Source organism: Stegodyphus dumicola, chromosome 2, assembly GCF_044657685.1.
Source record: "Stegodyphus dumicola isolate Sdum_Otavi_A_Nest chromosome 2, ASM4465768v1".
Taxonomy (NCBI): domain Eukaryota; kingdom Metazoa; phylum Arthropoda; class Arachnida; order Araneae; family Eresidae; genus Stegodyphus; species Stegodyphus dumicola.
This window is the reverse complement of record NC_140769.1, coordinates 132,934,139-132,951,381: the sequence shown is the minus strand read 5'-3', so window position 1 is coordinate 132,951,381 and position 17,243 is coordinate 132,934,139. Positions and strand designations below refer to the sequence as shown.

General features: G+C 33.3%; 1 protein-coding gene across 4 annotated transcripts in view; it reads left to right on the top strand.

Moving 5' to 3' along the window:
• The window catches only part of LOC118196210 (uncharacterized), a 213,962-nt gene that overhangs the window by 122,458 nt on the left and 74,261 nt on the right, over positions 1 to 17,243 (top strand). The window contains exon 1 of one of the 4 annotated variants that reach the window (XM_085810319.1): positions 5,401 to 5,471. The exons of the other annotated variants lie outside the window; for them this stretch is intronic. The gene's annotated coding sequence lies outside the window, so the exon portion shown is untranslated. Of the gene's footprint in view, positions 1 to 5,400; positions 5,472 to 17,243 lie in introns of those variants that run through there. 4 annotated transcript variants of the gene reach the window in all.

Sequence of the window (17,243 nt, the reverse complement as noted above, 5' to 3'; positions counted from 1 at the left end):
TTGGCACGATATCCCTCAGGAGGACATCCGCAACCTCTATCAATCGATGGCAAGCCAAATAACTGTTTGTATAAGGGCCAGAGGTGGATAAAAGCTTTGCTGACTTTTTCACTTTGTGAAACTCTATCACTTCGATAAATAATCCAATTTTTCTTCAAACTGTAATCATTTGTTTTTCTGTACATTTTCATCACCACTTCTACCGATTTTCGTCCCATTCGGATAACTCCTCCTTGGTGCGTGTTTTTTTTTTTTTTTTTGTCTAAGATATATATATATATATATATATATATAAAGAGAGAGTCGGCGTATATATATACTATAATTACAAAACAATTCTTTTGAAAACAAAACCCAAACATGCCTATATAATCATAAAACACAAACATTAGTTATTTTCGCGCATTAAGCTGCAAAAAAATTATCATTAAAGAGGTAAAATAAGAAATTTATAACTAATATTTCACAAATATCAGAAATTGAAATTCATAATTAATAAATTTCAAATAATCATCTTTGATTATTAACAGTGCAATGAGATTATGAACAGTGCAATTAGACAACAAATCATTATGAACAGTGCAATGAGATTAAATCAGTTTTTTAATTCCGTTTGGGAAAAAAGAGTCCTTTATTCTGTATTTACGTGCACATGTCATTCAAGAATATCGTTCAATTGCATTCCATAGCTGCCAAATTGGATATTTTCGTTGAAATAGCATACACGAAATTAGTTGTTCGTGATTTCAACACTTCCTTTACTTCGTATAATGAAATAAAAATTTCTCTAGTGAGCGTTCATGTGTTTTAATATCAAGAAGTCTAAAATAAATTGACTTAATTATAGTTCAAATGAAATATGCTTTCTTATTTGCAGCCACCAACGCTTTTTCTAATTAGGGTTCTGCATGTATGAGTTTTAAGTGTTTTTTAACAACAAGATTTTCCTTCCTAAATTGAACAGTGCAATGAGACTACATTTTAAATGTGTTTTGTTAGATTAACAATAACTACTACAAAACATCTTCATGCTATGCACTAAGTAAATGTTTTTATCTTGTAGTTTAACCCATCCAACATTATTCTGGAGCAGCATATATTCATCACACTTGGAGTTCATCACACATCACACCTTGTGACCTTCAACACTTTTATTCATTCCGTGTGTGCAGTATCACAACACATCCTTTGCTCCTGCCTGAGTATCATTGAAATTGCGTGATCAGAAGTTTCACTCTTCAAACATGTATGAGATATGTTACGATGGTGGCTACATTCATGTTTTGCAATGATTGCCCTGAATTTACTCTGCATCTAACAGCAAATTTTACAAAGCATTTTCATTGTTTACACATAGTATCTCTGCCAGAGCGAATATCATCATATATTGCTGCCAGATGTGATTATACATGATTGAAACATGTAACGCTTCTAAAATCATTAACTGTTATTTAGTTTAATAACTATTTCATATTTTGTCTCCTCATTGACCATGTACGTTACAAGCGAAAACATCGCGGACAAAAATGTCGCGGAGAAAACAACGCAAGGCGAAAGCGTCGTCATACAAAACATCGTGAGAGAAGAGAAAGCAAGGAGAAAACATCCCAGTTTAAAAATAGCACGGTATGAAACATCATCACCTAAAATAAAGCTATTCAAAAACTTTGCAATTTAGAAATATCGTCTTCAAAAATATCGTGGTAAAAAATGAAGCGTCAACAAATCTTCACATGACGATAACATCACAGGCGTGTAATATTTTAGGCCTTAAAAATTGTACATGCATATTCGAATAATGATTTGTGAAAGAAAAAAGGAATGAGTAATACTTTTACTTTTATATTTTTGAACGTATTGATAAATTTTTGTTGAAAAATTCAGAAGGAAACATCAGCATTCCAAAACTGAGTATTGCTGAGTAGAAAATTAATGCTACTTATGGCAGTTAACATAATTTCATAATATGATAATTAATTAAACAATTTTATTAGAGGTACTCATACAGTTACTCATATTTTTTTCTAATCTCTCTTAGACTATGTTTTCAATAAAAAATTACCAATACAACTTTAAAAAAAACATTAATTAATTAATAGCCTTTATTAGTTAACTATAAAAGCTTAAAATTCTACTGACTGCTATACCTAAAATTATGTTCTGTTCAGATTTAGTCTTTGAATGCTTAAATTTCCTTCTTATTCTTTCAGCAAAAAATTATAACTCAAAAATATAAAATATAAAAGTAAAAACATTCCTTATTTCTTCTTGCATTCTCACATCAATATGCGAATATGCAAATTTTCAAAGCTTGAAAGTGCATGCATGTGACGTGATCTTCATGCGATAATTTGTAGGTGCTTTATATTTTACCCCGATATCTTCGACAACGATGTTTTTTAAATGCGAAGTTTTTGAACCGTTTTATTTCTTATGATGAAGTTTTGCACCACGACGTTTTCTTCCTTCTTTCTTTTCTCCTACGGAAGATTTCTATGATAAAGTTTTCGCTTTGTGATATTCGAGCTTTGGAAAGAAGGAAGATTTATATATAGATATATTAAGATATATTTCATCATTGCTATTTGTTATTTCACCAGATATAATAAGATATATTTCATCGTAGAAGGATATATATTTCACCATTGCTTCTAGCTATGGCGAAAGGGCTGCATGAGGCAGAAAAGGTTGAGAACCCCTGCTCTGCATAAACCACATCGGATGGAAGAAAATAATAAATGTGACTCTTCATAAAGTATGACATATTTTCAATCAATGATAACCCAGATTTTATAGATCAAACATATTTTTTCCTATTATTACCAATTTTATGCAATATTATTAGCAATTACATTTGGATATTAAATATTAATTTTCACTAATTAGATAAAAAATGTGTGGCAGAATCAGTGCGTTTCAAATGAATTTCTCTTCATTGAAAGTAGCTGCATCTTTTTTTACTTATTATGTGCTCCGCCCTTAGACACTATACTGAAAGGAAGGAATGCCCACGGAGGTCCTTTTAAGTTAAACTATCTCGTATCATGTCACACATGGGGAAAACTACGAAAATGCGCATGCAAGCCCGTATTCCGCCACTCGAACCCCGGATCGAGCTACCAGTGTTCAGATGCTTTTACCCTTCGCCCGCTGGTGGTCCTACATATAACCTTAAATCTCTTTACGAGAGGTGTCCAAATATTATGAACGCTAATGTCCACAAGTACATTTACATATGAGGCGAAAAAATATTTCTATGCCGAAATTGAAAACAGTGTATGTATTTTGTAAGTAACCTAATTACTTGGTGCGATAATGCAATCAGCATGCTTAAAAATATTGGAGATTCTGAACCCAGTTTCTTGTGGTGACAGTTGCAAAAGACGTGATAAAGAACAGTTTGAAAGAGAGAGTCTTTGTAGCAATTCTTGATAAACTCGGTAATATTGGAAAATAAACTTTTAAACGCATAACTACTTCCAAAAATTTTCACAATTTCCGACTAAAAAGCACAAATTAGGTCTCCCTTCTTCCAGCATACCTTCGTGGTGTAATGGTTAGCACACTTGGCGCGTATTCGAGAGGTCCAGGTTCGAGTCCCGGCGAGAGCATTACGCATTTTTCATTCCTCCCGCATCCAAATCTAATAACTCTACATTGGAGAACGAACTATAAGGTGCTGGATGATGATTCTTCACCACAGGATTCGGCGATTGGGTTCCCTAATGCCCACATTTTCTCCCTCTGTTTTGCATGCCTTCGTGGTGTAACGGTAGCGCACTGGGCGCGTATTCGGGAGGTCCAGGTTCGAGTCTCGGAGAGGACATTGCTAATTTTTCATGTCTTCTGCTTCAAAATAACCTAATGACTCTATAACTGTTCGTTTGAAAGATGTCTTAAACACTCTGGTCCTATCCTTGTCTGTAGAAGCATATAACCTTAAAATAATTAATGAATTAAATAATATATTTATTATATATTCCATCATTGGTTATCCGTAACTTTCGTCTTGCACTTTTATCAGTTATGCATCAAGTATAATAATAGCATTTAGTATAACAATAAAAATTTAGTATTCTTCCCAAAATCCTAGGCAACATATTTTCGAATTAAAATGCTTTTATTTTTCGCATTTAAAAACTGTTCTTAAATTATTATTTTTTTTTATATTTTGTTACTGCGGGAATTTACACGAAAGCATCAAGTAATAATGTCCGTACGAAAAATAATAAATATATTTTATAACTGAAATCTTTAGATTGTTAAATCTGGAGAGCATTTAAAACATTAATATATATTGGTCTTTTAAAATAAACGGAATTTTTCAGTTTTAAAATCTCATATGGTTTAAAAAAGAAATAAATTTATGGTGATAATGTCTTGGTAAGAAAGCTTTTAGTCTTCAGGTTTACACAAACTGCGCAAAATATTCTTATACAGTTTAAGCTGTCAAATGATAAAATACTTTTTCTTTGCTATTATAATAGGTAGTTAGCATGTTTATGTTAAAAGTTTCTATGTTTTATGTTAAAAGGTTATTTAGGTTTCTAACTTTACATTTAGTAAGGATTCTGAATTTAATATTTTATTCAAAATTGCTATGAGAATATAGATAAAGTATCTAAGTTTAAAATATTAATAATGAAAAATAAATAATAATCAATGTTTGAAATATCAACATGAATTTTCATTTTGCTAATTTATAAAATTTTCATTTTCTGAATTTAAAAGTCTTGCAACACGGAAGAATCCGGAAGTAAATTTTCCCGCACAAAATTCCATTAGACGTTCCTAGAAAAGCGAAGGTTTCCTTCAATTTTAGAACAATTGCATCAATTACTTCACATCTGAGAAACGATGCGCCTAGTCTCCTACTGCGAAACACGGTTAGAACTCAATTTCTAGCATTGCTGTCACCTCTATCTTCCTTACTTTCGACTTCGGCATTAAGTTAATGTCATCTTCTATTGATATCTTTTAGACTGGTTTGGTTCAAAAGACAACAATGTGCTAACGGTAAAGCTTCTAAGTTAAAACTTATTAAAATTAATAACAAAGATATAGATTTAAAGAAACGCAAAACAAATTTATTGGAATAGACAATATAAGTCTTAAATAATCAGTAAATAATAAATATTTAAGATTAAGGAAAGGCAAAATAACTTAGCGGAGCATAGTTCGCAATCTTAGATTATTTAGTTAGTCAGAACAATTTTTCTTATTTCAGAAATGAATAGAGTATTTTAGTAGTTGGTTGTCATGTTTAGGCAAGAAATTTGTACTTAAGTTTACTTCAAAGTATACATAAGTAAAGTTTATTCGTCTTGAAGTATTTAGTAATAATGCCTGACCTTTTTTTTTTTTTTTTTTTTTTTTTTTTTTTTTTTGCTTATTACGTGCTTTGCTCTTAGGCACTACACGCAAAGGGAGGGATGCTCCGTGAAAAATTCTTCTTCATTTCCATAAGTTACGTAAGTTCTAATTTTCTAAGTTTTCTAAGTTCTAGTTTCCGTTAAGTTCTAATTTTCATTACGTCTGTATAAGATTCATTTCATATTTGACAGATTTTCTGTATAACGTGTTATCGCCATGCACCATTTGCAGAAAACCATTCTGAAAATTCAATATTATAATATTTAATGCATATCAATAAGATGAAGGGAAAGCTAGTAAAATTTTCTTTATTTTTTTACAATCTGAGAAAGATTAAAATTGCCCCATACTCAAAGCTATCATTCGAAATATTGTTCTAAAAATTAGGAAGCAAAAAATAAAGCTTTTTCTTTACATAGAAATCCTGTCACTTGCGGCATATTTTTGTTACAGATTTTAATGTATACACTTCAGTTTCCTTAAAATCCTCTAGCGGAATTTGAAGGAAAGTTTTCTAGGCTGTCAGTTTTCTCTTAAATTAGAAGATTAGAGAAGATATTTTGTGATAGTTTATTGTCATATCCCATAACCATTTTTAATTTATGAAGTAGAAAAATATTAAAAAATACTAAATACTAAAAGTACTAAAATAGTTGAGTAAATTGAAAACTAAAACTAACTTAAACAAATTAATATATATCATTTGTAAGGTGAATGATACTTTTACTAATTTATTGTGACTTTTTACTAATTTATCGTTAAGCATTTTAATAAATGTAACTTGCGACTAATCCTCAGTAAGCTACAAAGCAACTTATCGCTATGTCTTCAAAGGACTACATAGACTTGAGAAAGGTGTAAAAGACCCTTTATTTTAAAATTAAGTAAGGTGAAAAGAGGACACACATGGTGCTTACAGATCAGCCAGACTTTATAACAATAATTTAAAATATAAATTCAATGTAAATCTAATTTAAATAGTTAATAACCAAAGACTGCACACAGTAGATTAATCGCGAAGTTAGCTCTATGACGTTCACAGGAATCAAATTATTATAGGGTAGTATAATGCAGGACCGAACACGGGAACTCTTATCTTCGAATAGTGGTCCTAACATGTGGCCATCAATATGAAAAACATGCTCTGAGTTCACAATCTCAAACCACCAGTACAGGTACACGCGAGCATTCTGGCGGAAAAACAGAAAGAGAGATGTGATATAAAGATTCTGAAAATAAGTAACTGGTTAAAGAAATTAAATAAACCCTACACAAAAATTTTTATTGTCCGTCGCAGCAATCTCATATGCATCGCGTGAATTTCTGATTTATTATTCTTATGCCTTTATAGTTCGGTGATGTTTCGCACATTTATACGTAAAGAGGAGCACATTTATACGTAACGAGGAGCACTGTAAAATGCTTTTGAATGTCGAAGTCATACATTAGAAGAAATATTTTGCCTGTGTAATATAAGGAAGGCTACAGGGATGATGAAGTCGCTCATCGTACAAGAATTTTAAAATGCACGGTTTCAACGCCAGCCAGAAGTTTACTAGATATTCTAATTATCAAACATTAAACTCGCAGATACGTATCAGGCTTACACCTTTATTATTCAGAATTATACTGATGAGAACGGTCTTCGAATATTGATCTCAATTTTTCTGAAATACGTATCTATATGGATCTACTTACCTTGAAATACCTAGTAACAGCAAAACAAATATATATTATGTGACAAGTGATAAGTGACGGAGGATGAGAGCACCATAGCGGTTAATTGGTATAGCGTCGAGCGAATAATAGAATAAAACATTTTGCTCACGATTAAAAAACACTAGATTCTGAATATTGTAGCAGATTTAGCATTACCCAGAGTGTGCTACGGGGAGCCCTGTTACTCTATCTTGAAAAAGAGCTCACATAGACTTATTCATCAGTCATAAATATATTAAGGCTTTAGCTATCCGGCAATGTTTGCAGGAGTACATTACAAGACAGAAGGAAACACGGCTGAAAATAAAATTGCGTGACTGATACTCTAGCTCAGGTACAAGATAGATGCAAGACACAGAATGAATCCTGTCTTGCCAACACAGAGCTTGTTGAACTTTCCTTTTTATGCTTCCCAGTTTCACTATGCAAAAGAAAACTAATTTATTCTAACACTGAATCTCGGAAAATCAAGAGAGAAAGTTTCTATTTGATCTTTTCACTTGTTTGTTTTTATGATATTTACAGAAATTTAACAAATAATTTTAAGTCAATAGTTTTCTTTTTGAAGATATAGATTCAACCGTAATAATTACCCTAAATCCGCTTACAATTCGAGTAAAACGCAGATTGCCCTTTTATTAAAAAAAAAGAGGCATAAAACATTGAAAGTATTGGAAATAAAAAAACGTAAGAAAAAGCAAATGAAGAAATACTTAATGTTAAAAATGTTGCTTGAGAAATCGACGTGAATCTGAAGTTAAAAATGCACATATTGAAATACATTTGACAACCAAGCTTTGCTTCTAAAATTTCTTAACATCAAAAAGTTATCAAAAAGTTTATCAAAAGTCTAAAATTTCTTAACATCAAAAAAAAAAAAAAAAAAAAAAAAAAAAAAAAAAAAAAAAAAATCAAAAACATCAGATTTAACATTTTGGGTATTATTTACAGAATTTTTTAAGTTAGTATTTTCGCTGTTTCGTAGTTCTGTTTGAGTAGATTCGAATATCCGTTCTGGAGGAAAATTGAGAGTTTAACAAAAAAAGATTCGCACGAAAAGGTACTTCACTGTTACAGTTAACAAACTCAAATATGTCATATCACTCCATAAAGCTAAACATAAAACAGTCTATAAAACAAAGACATCAGTTGAAATTATTGTTTAGCAAGACGAAACAATGGAATGCTTGCTTGCAAGAATATCCGCTACATCATGGCCTATTTTAGGCTACTTACAGGTCATGATTGCTAGGGTGAAATTGGTATATTTATAAAATATTATAATAACCATTAAGATTTCAAGTTATCCTGGTTCAAGAAACACTAATTCAAATCATACAAATCACCAAGGTGAATGAACATTACGAATCAGGTTTCAAAAATGCCAAGTTTATTCACGTCTAACACACATTCAACTGGCGCTGCCAGATCCAAGAACAAGAAGTATACATCATGAAAGATTTACGCCCTCTTTGGCGATTAAAATATATTACCACATAAAATTTCTTACAATATTTGCTCAAACAATTTGTCCATTCCATGATCTTATGGAACCCATTAATATAGCCCACCTTCGTGGCAGTGGGACACTTCTTGGTTATGACTCCGAGACCACCCGATATTGGCTGCCAGAGACTGTCTTAGGCAATGACTTTCGGTTGCTTCTGTTACGTTCTGTCGTTGAACTTCCTGTTGTATTTTGCCTTGCCATTATAGTGAAAGACTTTCCTGATCGTAGAATTCACTCGTTGCTTCACTGAAGGGATTAGAAAGTTGCACAAGTATTCTTGCACAACAAATTGATTCTCAAAATAGCTTAGCAAATTTATTACTTTTGCTTACTATAATACTGTTCCGAATTTTGTACATAGGTAGATGATTTTAACTCAGTTGCATGTGAAACTGTTGCATTTTTTTGTGTAATGTAAGGAGAAAAAATCTAAAAAGAGAAGCTATGTTAGAAATGTAAGAATACACGGCAAAGTACATTTAACATTGAGTAAATGGGTATTTCGGTAATTTGGAAAGATATTAACAAGCTGACAACGCTTTTGGCGACTTATTTCGCGCCACATTTCGCGAGAAATTGCCAAAAGTCGTCCAATTTGGCGACCATATGGCTATATTTTGGTCCGGTACCTGTTTCACAGTAATATGTATTGAAATTGAATAAATGTAATTGACCAATATGTTAGCTGTAACTGTAATTCCACCTTCGAATTACTTTCGAGATATTTCTAGAAAGTGCTAGAAATATCTCGGCGGCCGGTTTAAAAATATATAAGGCTCGAAAGAGAACATATGCTCCTAGTTAGTTGTTGTTATTGTTCTGAGTTGTTGATTCAGTATGAGATGTGATTAGATTTCTCTTTAGATGTGCTTTGCATCACATACGTTTAACGTTCTTAGTAGCTTGAAGTGTAACTACTGATTTTACTGTGTGATACTGTGAAGACTTGTACGAATATTTCTGCGAAAAATTCCAGGTCTTGAATATTTCTTTTGATAGAAATAAATTTTATTAATCTATAATCGGGCGTGCATTTAATCTATTACGAACACGTACGCACGCAACAATATTCTAGCCGATGTTTTACTTAGAACATGAACTCGCGACTGGTTTAAAAAAATTCTACTTTTAATTGTATTTATTGTTTAACAAAATAATATACCTTTAACTGGAAATCTTTATGAATGGTTTGAATGACATTTGAAGACAAGTTGCCAATAGACTACTCTCTGAAGTTATCGTTTATACGCTCACTTCCAAAAGTTAAGCACGGAGAAGAAATGCTAATTTCCGGAAGCCAATCGGAATTGAAGAGGATGCAAGTCGCTGCAGAGGTAGATGAAGTATGCAAATATGTTACGTAACAGGCAATCGCGCTTTCATGTCAAGAAATATGCAGAAAAGGCAGTCTTATAAGAAGCCAGCTTTACGAAGCGTTACAGAAGCTGTACTGATAGAAGGTGTTTAAAACTTTCGTGCAATTTGTTTTCAAGACATACGTGTTTCTATGACTTCCAGAAGAAGAATGGAAGATTCTGAGCGCTGGTGTGCTGTGGGACGCATTGAAGCAAGACAGTCGATCACAGATGTTGCTCTTTTCTTCGGCGTTCATCATTCTGTAATTTCACGTTTATGGAAACAATTCCAAACCACACATACAGTTGTCCGAAGATCCGTATCCGGTCGCCCAAGGGTTAAATCCCCGCGGAAGATCGATGTATTGCTATTGTAGCCAAGTGGAATCGCAGAGCGACCTTCACACGTGTGACATCTATGGTTACAGCGTCCATTGGTAAGGCGATATCTGCAGCTACTGTACGCCGAAGATTACATATGAGTGGACTGTACTCCCGGGTACCTCGAGTTTGAGTTCCTCAATCCGTTCAATTAAGAGGGACGCGATTACAGTGGTGCCGGGAACATGTCAATTGGAATGTCTGACTGGGGCAACGTCATGTTTACTCATGAGTCAAGATTTGCTCTGGAGCCAGATGACAAGCGTACTATAAGGATATGGCGTGAATAACAACGAACACGCAATCAGTCCCAAGACATCACCGAACATCTCGCATTCCGAGGCGGAAGCATTATGGTGTGGGCAGGGATTTCATTAGGATACCGCACCGACCTGCACATCTTTAAACGGGGTTCTTTGACGGCTGTCCGGTATCGAAATGAAGTCCTAGAACCCATTGTGAGATTGTACGCTGCAGCAGTTGGCCCTACTTTTGTTTTAATGGACGATAACCCACGGCGATTGCTTAATTCTGCGGTGGTTGATCACCTAATTGAAAGCATGGTCACAAGGTTTTAACTTTGTATACAGATAAGGGGACAATCACATACCGTATTTATGTCCTTTTTTTCATTTTATGCTGTTTATTTCACTTTATACATAATTCTGTTTAAGTCTCTAGTATGTCATTATTTGATAACTTACAAAAAATTAATATTAGTTTCATTTCTGTATATAATTATTGATTTTGTTTTATGCATAAATGTATATGCTACTTTCCTGCCGAATTTTGTGTCAGTCAAAGCAGTATTTGTTGATTTTTTGCATTTTACATCTTCGTGCTTAACTTTTGGAAGTGAGTGTATTTCCATACTAAAAGCATTAATTTTCTTCTTAATTCTATTCTCGTATATCTAATGCAGAACAACAGAATTGTTTCTATCAGGCGAGATAATATTTTTGTTTTCCTTTATGACACTTAATTTAAATGTTCATTCAAAATAAATTTTTTAACTACTGTTAATATATGTTGCAGAAAATTTGGCAAAAGATTATCTAAAATGTAAAATAATGTCTTTTTGCAGTTAATACTTCTTTTAAAACAAGAACAGAAGAAACTGCATGTTAGATTTTAATATCTTTGATAAATGATATAAGATATAAGGAGTTCTGCATTAGTGTAAAAAAATATCCGCATCAAAGTTTTAAAACAAAAAAGGAGTTAGCGACAATGAACATTTTTTGTCCTTTTTTTGAAATCTCAAAAGTGCAAATTCTCTTAAGAAGTTGGTGAAAGAAAATTGTACTTTTAGTCATGAGAGCTAAAAGCTTAGTAGATCTTTTCGGCCAGAAAATGAGTTTACATTAAAGCCCTTTCCTTTTATTTTAGAAACCATACGAAGTCCAATACAGTTTTGTATCCTTTCCTTTGTTAACAGTAAATTCTGCTTTTAAAGCGTCCGTGGAGAACTTTTTGTTAAACAAGGTTAAACATTTTAATATTGGACTGGAGAAAAATCTCATTTTGAATCGAAATCGAAATGCTTACATTTAGTAAAAATCAAAGCTTAAAAAAAAGTCTAGAACAATACTGTTTTTGGATTCCTTTAGGCTTCTTCTAAAACTAAAACACTTAAAAGTAAATGCCAGTTAGTTTTCCTTGAAAATCCTTTATGAAATTATTCATCTTAGATTAACAGCTAAAATATAATTTGTCTTAAATAAACAACATATCACAGCATTTAAAAGATAATTTTATTATTATTCCTGCTGACGCATTTCCATGAAAATAGCATAATTATTCTGATTTGTGCACCCTATGCTATAAATATTTCATTATAAAAAGATCTCAAATTAAAATAATACTTTACGATTGCAAATTTATTTGCCAAACATGGGTTTTAAATATTATGTTATATGGTATTTCTCCCGCCTTCATGGCGTGCCTTCGTTGTGTGGTGGTCTACACACTGGGCGCGTATTCCAGTGGTCCGTGGTTCTATTCCTGGCGAAGTCGTTATTCATTTTTCGTCTTTCCTGCCTCCGAAATAAACCTAATGACTCTATGTAAACGTAATTATAAATCAGAGTTATGAATTTTTTAATTAGTTTTATTTACAAACCTGTATGTCTAGTTTTGCATACAAATTAAAGCATTTTTCTTCCTGTTAGTACGTGATCTTCGAAAACAAAATAGTTACTAAAATTGGAAGGATTATATTAATTTTATTAACAGTTAAGTTTTGAGTTAAAGTTCTTTCCTGTCAAATTCTTAACTTCAACTTACTACTTCCGGCCAGAACGTAGTTTTAGAATAACGTCTGGATACATAATGAGGAAGAGTGGTATTTAACCGCGAAGTTCTACTTGCTGAGTTAGAGAATCAGAATTAGCGCGCGTTCGCCTTGTGTGCTACTCTCTCTCAAAGCTGTTATTACGCTCGGCCCTTGATAGCTTGATGTCCATTAGAGTTAAGGGGTCAACACGGTTAGAATCTTGATAGCTTCGGCTATATCTCTTTTAGTTTAAATTAGTTTTAGTTTACTTCTTAGCCTCTTAAGTTCAAGCCCAAGTGTTGGCTTTTATTGTACACTCCAGGACGGAGTTCTAATTATTCTTCTTATTATTATTCAAATAATCTTATTCAAATAATAAAGGGTTATTTACCCTTTCATCTTGTCACACGAACTCAAGTGATTATTCGCTTAACAGTTCTTAAGATTCTTCACGTTCAACTGTAAATTAGCATTTACAAAGTGAGGAACTCTACAAAATTTTTATAAAAGCGAAAAGCAAGTTTTTCAAAATGAAACATAAAATGTTTTTAAAATCATATCTCAATGAATCTTATTGAAAATTTAAGATAATGAAAGCATGTAACTGTGAACTGGTGTTATACTTTATATTTCAAAGTTTTTTCCTTAATTTTCGCGCATGTATAGTAGGTATAATAAGTTTTCTTTAAAAAAAATATTTCACTGCGATATTCTCTGCGAAATGTACAGCATTTCTAAATTAATTCAGTGAGCGATTCTTGAAAATTATCTACACTTGGATTTTAATTTAGCAGTCTATCAGCTATTTTCCTTATTGATTTTGCAACAGCAACTCGGATCGAACCTCTGATCTATCCGCTACAATCAACGAATTCTTGAAGACGCATTTTAAATGTGCAATAATAAATAGTATGCAAAATCTTAATTATGTCACTCACTTTCATCGAAACTGAATCAAAAGTCGCTTTAATCCAAATACTTACCATACATTCACGCAAGTGAATGTTTACACATTTCAATGATTCACATTTTAATAACTTATAGTAAAATCCTCTAAACCACATCCTAGATCATTTGAGACTAACAACTAATACTGAAATTCATGATAAGACTAGAATAGCACAAGCTGGAATTTTTACTGCATTTTCACACCATGAAGACAGAGTACTTACTAGTAGCAAGTGTTTGAAAGTTTCCCATAGTTGAATGTTCCATAGTATTCCATAATGAAACAATCGCGTCCTTTTAGTTTTTCTGCTGTATTTTAAGTCACTTATTCTTTACGTTTGCAGAAAATGTAATAGAGGAGCTGCAGAATCATTGACGATGCCCCCCCTACAATTGGGAGGTATAATGATATATGTAGTGCAAATCGCTAAAATTCTCTTACGCTATTCATGACATTAGAACTTCTATGTCAAGCAAAGATATTACTGAGGAAGGTTTTGCTTTCGTCGAAATAGGTTGTCTCAAATCTTTCTCTTAACGACCCAGTTGTCTGGGGTCGGCTTTTAAATCACAACTAGTCAGGTGACCGCATAAGCATTTACTGGTCTTCGTATGGTCCGTATAGTCTTCGTATAGTCATAAAGCTCTCCCAATACTGCTTCTTGATTCTACCGTTTCCGAAAGTATGGGTCGCACTCTACCAGAAGTTGGAAGACAATGCTTTGTGAGTGGCGAAAGTTTCCCAAAATACTCCTTTGTACATTATGTAGTTATATATCATTAACTGTAACTGTTCATTTATTATAATTACCAAATAATTATTAATTTTAATTGGTAATTATATAAGGCATTTCTCCCTCATTCTTAGCGTGCCTTCGTGGTGTACTGGTCTGCATGCTGGGCGCGTATTTCAGAGGTCCGTGGTTCAATTCCCGGCATTGGCGGTTGCTCATTTTTCATCTTGCCTGCTTCCAAGAAGTACCTAATGTCTCTACAGTGGCGCCCGAACAAAAAAGGGTTGTAGAGGATGATTTTCGTCAGCCAGGATTTGGCGATAGCGTCCCCTAAAAACCCCAGTCGCCCTTTAAAACGGGAAGTACATAAGGTATTTCTCCCGATTTCCTAGGATGCCTTCGTGGTGTAGTGGTTTGCATGCTGGGAGGTTATTCCACAGACCCGTGGCTCGATTCCCGGCGAAGGCGTTCTTCATTTGTCACATCTCCTGCATCAAAAATACTTAATGTCTTTACAATTATAATTTATTATCACTTCATTATTACACTATTAGTTTCTAGAAATGTTCTCAACCGCTCTTTTCTTTTAGAATAATTTTACAAATGTTGTAGGATCTTTCTCTCTCTGGGCACATAAACGCTACCAGATTTTACTAAGGATCCTGGCGACTTTTAATACAGGCGTGAAAGAATACCAGCACAGAAGAAAGGTCAAAATAACTTTTATTATTATCAGCTATGAACAGAAGGGGAGGTACTTTGTGCTTTACAATAACACAGACAACTTGCGGTGGAACTTAAGAGTTGTTACATATATCAATTCAAGTCTAAAGAAGTACTGTAAGTGAACTTTAAGTTAAGGGTAATTAGGTCGATTCGACAACTCAGCGTGATAATTATTTAAATGACCAAAAGACGAATCAGCAACTCCGTAACATCAAGGACAGATGCGTAACGTGTGCTGGCTAGCGAAAACACGCTCTGAATAAAGTCCAAGACTCACCCGTTCAAATACTCACTTCACTTATCGTTAAATTAACATCCTGGCTAGGAAATTCAAAGGAAAGTTGAGGATTTCAGGAAAGATAAAAAAAAATTGCATAATTGGTTAATTGAACTAAGGGAAACATTACAATGTCAGTCACAAAAAATGTATCTATATGCATACGTAGTTATCCCGATGGAGACTATATTTACTAAACAGATTAACCTATTCATCTACGCTAGTCCTTATATATTATTATGAGAATGTCGTGACCATAGAATTCTTTGATTTAGTGATTTATTCTAGAAAACTCTATAGCTTGATTCATAATAAAATATCTGAGTATTTTGATTACGTCAGCTTTAGGCCAGGTGTCCAAAAGCAATACTTAGTCGGTAAGTCATCAAATGTTCCTTCATTAATCGTGTTTCATATTTAATTAGTTTTCTCAGTCTTTTTCCTTTTATTTGTAGAGACATTAGGTATTTTTATTGGAACCCGGCAAGATGAAAAACGAGCAATCGCCTTCGCTGGGAATCGAACCATGGACCTCTGGAATACCTACCCAGCGTGCAGAACCACTACACCATGAAGGCACCCTAAGAAAGGGGGAGAAATAACTTATATGCTTCCTCTTTTTAAAGGGCGACTGAGGTTTTTAGGGGATCCACTCGCCAAATCCTGGGTGAGGAGAATATCCAACACCCTTTTTAGCTCGAGCGCCACTGTAGAGACATTAGGTATTTTTTGGAAAGCCGGAGTGATGAAAAAGTAGACACTGCTTTCGCCGGAAATCGAACCGCGGACCTCTGGAATACCGACACAGCGTACGGAACCACTACACCACGAAGGCACGCTAGCAATGCTGGAGAAATATCTTATATAAAGAAATATTTTAAGAAATCGTTTCCATTTCTAAAGGGTAATTAATGAAGATATTAGAAAGAAATACATTTATGTCTAAAATTTAAAGCTGGGTAACATTAGACCTCGTGCCGTTCTCCATCAAAATTAGGTAACATTTATCTAATGTTGAAATTTGCTTACATTTAAATAATTGCGAAGTTTGAAAGGGTAAAATGAAACTGATTAAATAATTTCGATACTTTTTAGGTCTGTTCTCGAAACGCATGCACAACTAAATTTTCTTCCTTCTTTCTCAACTTTTTAAATGCTGTTCTTAGCATTTTTCGAAAGTATATGCTTTAAAAGTGCTTTGAATAAATAACTTACAGCAAGCTTATTTGAATAAAGAAGGCAAAAATGGTAAGATATGAAAAACATTCTATACAAAGTGCTGACAAGTGGACATTCAGATACAGCTCTGCAGTTTACATTTGAATGCAAATTTAGTATAAAAAAGGAGAAATGCAACAAGCGGATAGATTACAGAGGAAGACAAAGTTTCATATTTGAATACAAGCAAAATATACGGATGAAGGAATTCAAAATATTCTGTTTTATGCAGATGCATAAAACATCTTGTTCTCGAATTATTTTGTGACTGCTGAAAAAGATTTTATCCAAACGCTTTATACATTTAGATATTTATCCAAATGCTTTATACATTTAAGGAAGTCGAAGTCAGTTTCATTATTGCTTTTTATGGTTATTTCTTTATTTATTACTTTGTAATGAATAATTACATTTAATTTGCAGCTTCATTATCCTAATATAAAGCAGAAGTGAAAATGGGTAATTCCCTCGTCGGGAATCGAACATGGACCTCTCGAATACGCGCCGAGTGTGCTACCGGTACACCAGAAGGCATGTACGTAGAAGAGAGAAATTGCCTTATAATTTACATAATCTTTAGCTCATTGTCAGTTCTAGTAAGATGAGTGCTAGTATCATTGAGTACATTCTTAAAGTAAATTAATTACTGACTAATTAGCAGGATGCGTTCAAGGTTTATTTACTTTAGTAGGAGGATTCTTTTATAGGAGAACTTTTATGGGGGAAT